Source organism: Condylura cristata, unplaced genomic scaffold (assembly GCF_000260355.1).
Source record: "Condylura cristata isolate star-nosed mole 26May11 unplaced genomic scaffold, ConCri1.0 scaffold00018, whole genome shotgun sequence".
NCBI lineage: Eukaryota > Metazoa > Chordata > Mammalia > Eulipotyphla > Talpidae > Condylura > Condylura cristata.
In genome coordinates this window covers 38,980,032-38,980,501 of record NW_004567119.1, presented here as the reverse complement: position 1 = coordinate 38,980,501, position 470 = coordinate 38,980,032, and positions in this window count along the sequence as shown.

The window sequence follows — 470 nt, the reverse complement described above, 5'->3', positions numbered from 1 at the left end:
CGACGCGCCCCTTCGGAAGCCAGTCGCCGCCTGGGCTGCTGACACGTCATCACCTGGCGCCGCCGCCCCGCACGGGTCAGGGTCCGCTCGGGCGCGTCGCTGTGGTTTGGCAGGTGAGGGTGTCGCGGAGGCTCGGTGAGGTGGCTGGTGGCTCAGAACTGTAAGCAACACCGCATGCATTAGAGCTAAGTCCACACACCCTGGGTGCCCCCGATTTTCCGCGGCCGCCTCTGTCACCACTCTAGGTGGCACACAAATGCACCTACATTGTCATCTTGCCCTGAACGCCGAGGTAGCATCTCCAGTATGAATAAGTGACTTGGTTTCCTGATTTAAGTTCTCTGCCCTTCCAACTTCCTTGCAGCAACCCAGAGTGCGTAATTCCTAACTTGAGAGCACAGCGCTTAGGGAACCGGGGGTCCAACCCGCAAGAGCCACCAGAGCGTGCCATCCTACATATTTCGAAGACG